This window comes from Chiloscyllium plagiosum, unplaced genomic scaffold, assembly GCF_037043375.1.
Source record: "Chiloscyllium plagiosum isolate Xiang-an unplaced genomic scaffold, Cpla_swu_hap1 HiC_scaffold_12, whole genome shotgun sequence".
In the NCBI taxonomy this organism is placed as follows: domain Eukaryota; kingdom Metazoa; phylum Chordata; class Chondrichthyes; order Orectolobiformes; family Hemiscylliidae; genus Chiloscyllium; species Chiloscyllium plagiosum.
Window position 1 is genome coordinate 12,166,781 of NW_028270150.1, and position 8,120 is coordinate 12,174,900.

The 8,120-nt window shown below is 46.1% G+C and overlaps 1 protein-coding gene across 5 annotated transcripts in view; it reads right to left on the reverse strand.

Moving 5' to 3' along the window:
* The window catches only part of nrip1a (nuclear receptor interacting protein 1a), a 115,550-nt gene extending 108,154 nt beyond the window's left edge, over positions 1–7,396 (reverse strand). For 4 of the 5 annotated variants that reach the window (XM_043701417.2, XM_087992456.1, XM_087992458.1 and 1 more), the window contains exon 1: positions 6,710–6,872. The gene's annotated coding sequence lies outside the window, so the exon portion shown is untranslated. Of the gene's footprint in view, positions 1–6,709; positions 6,873–7,375 lie in introns of those variants that run through there. The other variant, XM_087992461.1, reaches the window with a different exon arrangement.
* Between the last annotated feature and the right edge of the window lie 724 nt (positions 7,397–8,120).

Consider the following 8,120-nt stretch of genomic DNA (forward strand, 5'->3'; position numbering starts at 1 on the left):
AGCCCCTGGTGTCTATCTTCTATTGTGCTAAAACGTAGTTGATCCACATTTGAATCGAGCAAAGACATTTCCGAGGAGCATAAGCAGGTTAAAACAGAGGCCAACCAATAGGAGGAGATAGGGAAGCCAAACAGCTTTTAAGGAAAAAGTCTTAAGACACAGCAGAGGGCCATACACATAAATGTATGAATTATGACCAGGAGGAAGCTACCTGGTCCCCCAAACATGCTCCATCATTCAATAAGATTGTTGCTGATCTGAACACTCTACCTTTCCACTTATCTGCACTAACCTTCACCCCTCTGCTAATCAACAATCTGCTTCTGCTTTAAGGAATATCGAAAAACCTGCTTTTGAGGAAGACAGTTCCAAAGACAAAAGCTACAGGAGTGGTGAGAGACAGCGACAGGGCTTAGGCCTCAGACACCTGAAGCCACATGGCCAATGGTGGGATGTAGGAGATGGAGGATAGCCAAATCACTCGAAGACACACAATTCTGAGTGAGGCTGAAAGGAAAGGAGACAGGCTACTGACAGTCGTCATCATCGGAACAGAAACAAGAATCTTAGAATGGAAGAACTGCTTGAAAAAGAGGTGCTACTTTGTTGGACTCCAACACACAACGATTCAGAAATGGAATATGAAAGACAGCAAAGGAAAAAGACTTTGCATTTACATTATTCTGTGGAAATCCTCAAGCACTTTACTGCCACTGATGTATTTTTAAATGTTATTGTTGTAATGTAGGAAATCATAGAATCTCTACATGTGGAAATAGGCCCTTCACTCATCAAGTCTGCATCGACCCTCTGAACAGCATCCCACCCAGATTCACCATCCCATCATATCCCTGTAACCCAGCAATTCCCATGATGAACCCACACATCCCTAGTCATTGTGGACAATTTCACATGGACATTCCGCCTAACCTGCACAATTTTGGATTGTGGGAGGAAACCGGAGCACGTGGAGGAAAACCAATCACAGACGGGGGAGAACGTGCAAACTCCACACAGACAATCGCCTGAGGCTGGAATTGAACCCGGGTCACCACTGAGCCACCCAAACGTAGCAGCCAATTTGAACACGGCAAGCTTTCCAGCAAAAGATTCACCCCACCCCCCTGCTGGTGTTCTTCAAAATATGACCATGGGTTGCTTACACCCACCCAACTCCACAGTTAGTTCAGAATCTCAGGCAGGATCTCTAACAATGCGACGTTCCCTCAGCACTAATCTACAAAGTCAGCCCCAGGGCTCGGGTACTTGAAACCCATACCCTCTGACTCAGAGCTACCCGGTAAGTCACGGAAGAATGGAGAAGCTGGTGGTGAGGGGAGAGGGGGAAAGAGAAGGGTTTAGGACTACAGAGACACAGTTAAAAACCATGCAACACCAGGTTGTATAGTCCGACAATTTTATTTGAAAGTACTAGCTTTCGGAGCGATGCTCAGGTAGTGCTCCAAAAGCTAGTGTGTTTCCAAATAAACCTGTTGGACTATAACCTGGTGTTGTGTGATTTTTAACTTTGTCCACCCCAGTCCAGCACCGGCTCCTCCTCATCACTACAGAAACAGAGCAAGGGAGAGGCCATAAAAGGATTAGAATATGTGGATTAGAAGCTTCACATTTAAGGTATTGAGGGGACATAATCCAATTGAAGGTAGTAAGTGTGATGGTGCGAACAACAGCTCCAACAACTGACCCTTCTCTATCTAACAGGTTCAGCATGTACAGCCAATATCTCCAAATGACCAGAGGTCCTAATGGCTGTCCCCTTTAGTTCTGGACAGACCCACAAAAGAAACCATGCTTTTCACCCTGTTTGCCTTGCCAAGACCACTCAGAATCTTATACATTTCAATCAAATCACCCTTTACTTTTCCAAACTCCAATGATATCCAACCCAAACTGTCCAACTTATCCGCATAAGATGACCCAACTTGCTCCAGACATCGCGATGGCACTGGAGTTAGAAGGTGTGAAACTGGAAGAGCACAGCAGGTCAGACAGCATCTGGAGGGCAGGAGAGTCAACGTTTCCAGTCAAAACCCTTTGTCAGGACTGGGGAGGGGGAGGGGAGCCCAGAAGTAAATGCAGCGGTGGGGCTGGGGGGAATGGTTGGTGAGATGGCCATTGGTGGATGCAGGTAAGGGGTTGTTGTGATTGGTCAGTAGAAAGGGTGGAGTGGATAGCTGCGGAGGAAGATGGACAGGTTGGGTCAGGTCAGGGAGGAGAGGGAGGGTTGGACATGTGATAAGGCTGGGGGAGGGGCGGTGGAGGGATTTTGAAGCTGGTGAAGTCAGTATTGAGACCATTGGGCTGTAAGCTACCCAGGTGAAATATCGACATGACACCTTCTTTGATTCTTAGATTGTAAGTTGGCGGGGAAAATGAGAAGTCCCAGAGATCAGAAGGGCAAGGAGACAGCGGAGCTGATGGTGTGGCCAGTGTTGGTCCAGGCAGGGATGAGGAGGGATGCTGTACACAAAAGCTCAGAAAGCAGATGAGAGTGCAAAGGAGCAGAGTCCAAGCTAATATCAATAAAATGGGGAAAGAAAGTAAATACACTAGCCAAACATTTTGTTTTGCGAGTGTCGTAATTCCTCTCACTTCACTTGTAACACCCAATCAGTGATCAATCCTGTGGACTCCAGTCCATTCTTCATGATTTCAGCAATGGCTCAAGGGCAAGGGCACTTTCTACAACATAAAACTGAAATCGCTGGTAAAGCTCAGGCCACCCAAAATGTTAGCTCTGCTTTCTCTCCACAGATGCTGCCAGACCTGCTGAGCTTTTCCAGGACTTTCTGTTTTATGTTGTAGAACGTGCCGAAAGCTCACCAGGTCTGGCAGCACCCGTGGAGAGAAAGCAGCGTTAAGATTTTGGGTGGCCCGAGGTTTTCCAGCGATTTCCATTTTAGGTGCTGATTTACAACACCTGCGAATCTTTCTGTTTTTCTTTAAAGGGCATTTTCCACCTTGGGGTCAGACACAGTTGTGGCTTGAAGTCCCACAGGGAGACCTGAACTGTAAATTGGAGCTGACTCCCCCTTGCGGCTCTGGCAGAGTTCAGTACAGCCAGAGATGACCTCGAGAAGGACGGACAGGCTCCCGTGGCAACCATTTGAAGAAAAGCAGGGGGGAGTTCTCCTGGTGTCTGGGTCAATGTTTATACCCCAGTGTACACTGAAATAGGGTAATCCTGTTGTTCTTGCTGTCCATGGGAACCTGCTGTGCACACACAGCCATTTTTCCTGCATTGCAACACAGTCCCTGCAATTCGAACATCAGCTCTGAAGGCTTTTCTCTCTCATTTTACAGGATGTGGGAATCGTTGGCCAAACCAGCACTTTTTTTGCCCATTCCCAATTGCCCAGAGGGCAGTTAAGAGTCAACCACATTGCTGTGGGTCTGAAGTCGCATGTAGGCCAGACCAGGTAAGCATGGCAGTTTCCTTCCCTAATGGGCATTAGTGAACCAGATGGGTTTTCCCAACCATTGACCATGGATTCACAGTCATTATTAGACTTATACTTCCAGATTTTACACATTGCCTGGGTCTCAGGATTAACAATAATACCACTAAGCCATTGCCTAACCTTTCTGGATATCCTGAGATGCTGATAATAAATGCCTCCCTTAATCTTCCCTTCACTATCCTAGAAAGTCAGTTCCAAAATTCCTAAAGCCAGAGCAGAGAGTAAATCCGATTGCATTGGCAGTCAGGTGGGACTAGTTTAGTTTGGGATTATGGTCAGCATGGACTGGTCGGACCGGAGGGTTTGTTTCCGTGCTGTGTGATTCTATGGCCACCTGCCAACAGTGCGTGCTGGAAGGATTTGCAGGAAGATGTTCAACTCGTTGGGCCACGTGACCCTCAAAGAGAGAAAATCCAGGGCCTACAGCACAGAGATGGGAACACCGCCTATGGTGGAATGCTGCCCTGTAAATACCTTGTGCCCTGTGGTCACAGACCAAAGGGAAAGCGAGTACTGCAGATGCTGGAGATTAGAGTCAAGAATGTGGTGCTGGAAAAGCACAGCAGGTCAGGCAGTATCAGAGAAGAAGGGAAAATCAACATTTTGGGCAAAAGCCCTTTCCTGATGAAGGCCTTTTGCCTGAAACATCGACTTTCCTGCCCCGCTGTGCTTTTCCAGCACCCCACTGTTGACACAGAGCAGAGGGAGGCAATGATTGGGGAAGCACTACTCTAGCAACCAATTCCCACCTCAAGTCAATGTCCAAACACACACTTCCCTCAGTGGTAAGTAGCAGGAATCCTGAAGTAGTTTTTCCCTTTTACTAGTCCAGGGGCAGCGAGACCAGTTCCAGAACATTCTAGACAGACAGCCATATAATAAGCTGGCACAACTACATTAAGCACAGGTTACTATGCAAGATGAAAATAAACAACTTGCTCACCACCAAGATACTGACCACAGCACATAGCTCAGTGTATACAGTACAATGGTTTTGTTATCGGACTAATAATCCAGAGAGAACAAATTAAATCTCACCCAGAGATAACAAACTCTCACCATTGCAACTAAATTAACTTTTTTAAAAAAGAAATCTGGAAATAACAGACAAGCACTGGTTAAAAACAAACATGACGCTGTCAGATTTGTATGAAAACCACATTATTCCTCGGGCCTTACTAGGGTAGGGCTTACATGTGACTCCAGATCCACACCTGATTATTCTCTTGTTTTCTGACAAGACGCTTGGTTTTACTAAATCTCCGTGAGGTCGGTTTACTAATGCATTCCCTAGGAACCTAGGGATGGCTATAAATGCCTGTCCTGTCAGCAACAAGCATGAAGAAATAAAAAGATCCCTCCTGTTTCATAGTAACAATACTTTGAGCAGTGCTAATACTGTGTGGGATAATAAATATTAATCCAATATTTCAATAGATTAAACAAACAGAGAGATGCATAATGTAAGATCAGATTCCATGTATTTGGTACACTAGCTCATCCTAACTGGGACTGTAGTGGGATTGCTGAAATTGCTGTCAGTTGGCAGGGAAAGAGAAATTACCTGGAGTTCCTGTTCCTGATCCGGATTGTTAGCGTGGTTGTCTGTGTGTGTGCGCATCTGTCTCTGTGTGTATTTGTGTCTGTCTGTCACTGCATACACTCAGGCATGGTCAAGATTACAGCTAGCCAACTGATTATAGAGGTGGGAAGGGGACCTTAAGACACTTCACAGAGCTAACGCACACGAGAATAGGTTAAGCCTCAGTTACTTACAAAGTTGAAAAAAAAATCACTTCTCATCAACGCCTTAATGTGAAAGTTCTCATCCTCATCTTCCAATCCTCCCTGGCCTTGCCCCTCCCCTACCTCTGTGACCCTCTGGGAAATCTGCCTTCTTGCTAATCTGGGCTCTTGGGCACCTCCCACACACTTCACTCCACCATTGGTGACTGCGCTTTCAGTGGCCTGGTACTTGAGTTCTCGAATTTACTCCTTAAACCTCAACACCTCTCTCTCTGTCCTTGTTCAAAAATCTACATCCTGGACTGAGCTTTCAGTATTCACTCCTGACATCTTCCGATGTGGCATCGCTTCAAGTGTCCAATCACGTGCCTGCCTGCACAGGCTCCTTCAAAATGCCTTGCGGCGTTCTACCAGGCTGAAGGCACTATACAAATGCAGGTGGTTGTTGACTTGAGGAGGCAGTTGAATGGCAAGGTGCCCTGGGGAGATGGGCATTCTGCCGTTGAGGACACGGGGAGGTAACAGTGCCATCCGCAGTGCATTAGCCCACAGGCTGCTGACAAGCAGGAATCACAATGGGGAATTCTGAGACTTGGGTGGAAGGGAAACCATTCAAGGACGAGGAGCTGGAGGAGAGGGGGATTCAGTGTTACTGGGATGGAGTAGAACAGGGTACGAATTGAGGGGGGCGGTCAGAGGAGGATAACAGAAAACTAAACCCGAGCAACTGAAGGCCATTAAATCCTGGTTTTATATAGATTTAAAAACATTAAATTAACCACATGGTGAATCAATAGCCTGTGGCTAATATAATTCAAAAGATTTGCCCTGTAGTTTCTGTGCATTGACCACTGACCACACTGAAACAACTTCAGAACAGTAGGTTTAAAACAGTCCCGTTTACTGACAACAGCTCTTTCAAAATGGACATTAATAAAAAGGTCTTTATTGTTTAAAAAGAGGATATTACCTCAACGCTAGCAACTCCCAGTCAGGCTGTACAGTACAAGCCAAAGGCTGGGAAAACAATACGGAGAGGCCCAAATATCAAAATGTGGTACATGAATATACACACAACGCAAACCAGCTATAGAATGGCGATATTAACTCTTTAACAACACAATGTACGTTTTTTTTTTAAAAACAAATGTAAGATAACAAGTCATTCCAAAACAACAAAGGCTTCCTGATTCTCTCCCCCCCCCCAACAAAGTGTCAGTGGGTTAATTGAGATGAAGGTAGCTGATCATTAACATCCTCTCTGCGGAAGGGGGGGGGGGGGGTTGTGAAGGAGGAGGCAGCACTGGAGATCTCAAAACAGAAATACCCTGGGACTGGGGAAAGTGGGAACAGCATTCAAGTCAATTTCACCAGACGGAAATTCACTGGGCCCCACCATCCTGCCCATCCTCTGCATTTCAAAAAAAAACATACAAACTGATACTGAATACGTTTTAAATAAATGATAGACGATATCTTACCTGATCTTCCCCCCTTTTTTTTAACACAACAGCTCCAGGAATCCCAGCCAGAAATCAGGAAACGCTGCAGTTTCTTTTTGTAAATGGTTACAAAGGAAATGTCTTAGCTTGTTGTTACTGCTGCTGCTGCTGCTGTCGCCTGGTTTAATTCAGGATTAGCGACCAATCCTTCCCCTTCACCCCCTCCCAAAACCTCCACCCCCCACCCACCCCCCCCTACCCCCACCCCCACACACTTTCCCAACCTCACCACCGACAAATACTAGATTCAAAGGCCGGCATCAGGAATACAAAATAACTGGGTTGTAAAATGTATCTCCTGGAGCGATCCAACATTTTGTCTTCAATTTTTCCCAAAAAAAATCGCAGAGAGACAGGTCAAAGCAAAGGCTCAATTGTGATTAAGACTGAAATTAATGCAGTCTAATGCAGGGAAATAATGACTCTGAAGGGGTTCTATCTCGCACCCACAAAACACAACCCTTCTCCGGCCAAGCTATAGAGAGAATGAGGCGGTCTAGGCCGACTTAATGCCTAGGCACCTCCCAATTCAAGACATCTAGAAAAAACACACACACACACGACACAGTACAAGCTAAAAGCTAAACCACTCAACACGAGCAAACTCTGAGATTCAGATTGCTCCACACAGCCCTCGGAGCTTACAGTATTTACTTAACCTCTTGAGGCAACGACCACTCAGAGCTCGCTGACATTGGAAATGCTTCCCAGAATATTTCCCCTGGCGAACATTTTATCGCCCTGTTCCCACCCCTTTCTGACTTCTATTTTATTATTCGTATTTCCTACCACCCTTTGTGTTTCTCCCTTCGCCCTCTCCAGTTTCTAGGGAAGGATTTGCGTTGACAAAGCGCCTGACCACACGCTGGAGTGTTTTTGCGTTCAATTCCGGGCACCTTGCTTAAGGAAGGATGTTAAAAACCCCGCAGGGAGTGGACTGGAGGTTTACCAGAATAATTGGAGACGGAGCAAATTATTGCTGGGGTCTATTTGAAAACGAAAAAAAAAATGCTGGGGGTCAGGCAGCATGATGGAGAGAGAGAGAGAGAGAGCAAGTTGCCTTGTCATCTCCAGCAATTTTTTTTGTTTTCAAAAAGATTAGAGAAATTGGGCTTATTCTCCTCAGAGCAGAGGTAGCCTTATTCAGATGCTCAAAATGATGAACAATTCTGAGCGGGTAAAGAAGGAAATTCTGTTTCCACAGGTCGTTATGTCAGTAACCAGGGGTGCCGAGTTCACGACTGTCAGCAAGAGAGCTAGGAGTGAGGGGGGGGAGAAATCTCTTCACTCGGGGAGTTTGGAACGCGCTGCTTGGGAGAGTGGTGGAGGCAGATTCCGCAGGAGGGTTCAGAACAGAGCTGGAGATACATTTGAAAGTGATGAATTCCGA